We start from the raw sequence: 2,016 nt of genomic DNA on the forward strand, positions 1-2,016 counted from the left end.
GGCGCGGGCTGCGCGGCGCTGGTTAGAGGAAGTGCGCAGAGCGCGCTGGGGCCGGGAGGGGAAGCGCAGGGGGCGCAGCGGGCTGGCCTCTCCTGTGGGCACTTCGCTGGCCACCAGCCCCGCCTGACGTCGAAAGTTGAGAGAAGAGGCTTTGCGGGTGTCTGCCACTCTGCAAGCTTCCTGGCTGGCAGACAAGGCGCAAGAGCGGGATAATCATTTGGGGGGTGACCTTAGCCTGCTGCTTATGCCAAGGGTTAAGGTCCAACTGCATATGACAAGGCCTTGACTGTGGCACAATCTGATTGGGATGCTAAGAGGTGGAATCCCTGGAACTGTGAGGAGAGTGATGGAAAGGATGTGGTGGCGATTGACAGTGAAGCGGAGGGAGCATCCCATGTTGTCTGACTCCTAATACAAAGGAAAGCAACTGTAACCCCAGCCAGTGGAGCAGCCCCCAATTCAGGGATCATTCATGCTGAGGGAATATACACGCCCACTGAGCTTGTTGATATAGCTGACAAGTTCCAGCAAAAAATCCCAAGGTTGTGCACCAACGCCAGTATTAGAGCATAGACTATGATGCTCTGACAGAGACCAAGTCTCTCAAATGTAACGGAAAGTTATCTCTCGCGTAAACAGTTCAAGGACAGGAGGGTGAGAAGGAAGGTAGGCAGCCCTGCTCCTCAATATCACCCCAGAATCCATTGCTGCGTGTGGGTTGCATTTCTCCATCAGCCAGCAGAAGGGGGAAAGGAAAGAAGAGCTTTGTGATAGAAGTGTGATCTGAGAGTTGCTCATGTCGATTTGCCCTCGGTTGTTGTCCAGATCCCATCACTGCTGCAAAGGAATTGTAATCCTTAGCTGAATAGCTAAGACTGTGTGCTTCTGTGAGGGAGGAGGTCCATTTCTGCAAGGAAGAAGGGGGAAAGAATTAACAGATGGCTAATCATTTTATAAAGATTATAAAAATTGACTTGATTCTTGATTTTTCTAATTTTTCTGTTCTGAATTTAATATACCTCTGTTAACAATTGAAAAATAGACACTAGGATAGGGAGCTCTATAGTTACTTGAGTGTTTTAGGATGTACTTACATAGGCGATATTAATTTAACCTCATTACTGTGTATTTTCAAATCAATTTCCATGGAATGATACATGGAATGATAAGGAAAGAAATATAAGGTAAACTTTTATTCGCTAGCCTTATATATAAATACCTACTAAAAGTTTTCATTATTGTGTGTAGTAATGTATATATATATATATATATATATATGTAGGATATATACTATTCCTCTCATAATGATTTGAAATATAAAAAAATTAAGAATATCAGCAAATTATACTGAAACACTTGTATATATGTATATACATATATGTATATATGAAAAAAACATGAACTTTTTTGCATTATGTATACAAATGTTCTATAAGTGGATTCTGAACCTAAATGTAAAAACGAAAACTAAGTCTTTAAAATTAAATGTAGGAGAAAATCTTTGTGACCTTGAGTTAGGCATAAATTTCTTAAGCACCAAAAGCAGAAATTATAAAAGAAAGAAAATGCTAAATTGGACTCCATTAAGACTAAGCGTATGTGCTAATTGAAAGACACTGTTAGAATAAAAAGACAAGCCACAGATTGAGGGAAAATACTTGCAAAGCATGTATCTGATAAAGAATTTCTATCCAAAATATATAAATCACTCTCTAAAGTCAATAATAAGAAAACAACAACCCAATAAAAAGATAGGTAAAAGATTCTACAGACACTTGGTACCGCCAGAGAAGATACACAGATGGCAGATGAGCCCATAAAAAGATGGTCAACATCATTAACCATTAGGGAAATACTAGTGAAAACTACAATGAGATATCATTACGTACCTATTAGATAGAATTGCTAAAGTTAAGAAGGCTGATCATACCAAACTTTAGTGTGGGTGTTAGAACAGTTGGAACTCTTATACATTGTTAGTGGGAATGTAAAATGTCACAATCATTTTGGAAAACA

The sequence above is a fragment of the Acinonyx jubatus genome, chromosome D3 (assembly GCF_027475565.1).
Source record: "Acinonyx jubatus isolate Ajub_Pintada_27869175 chromosome D3, VMU_Ajub_asm_v1.0, whole genome shotgun sequence".
NCBI lineage: Eukaryota > Metazoa > Chordata > Mammalia > Carnivora > Felidae > Acinonyx > Acinonyx jubatus.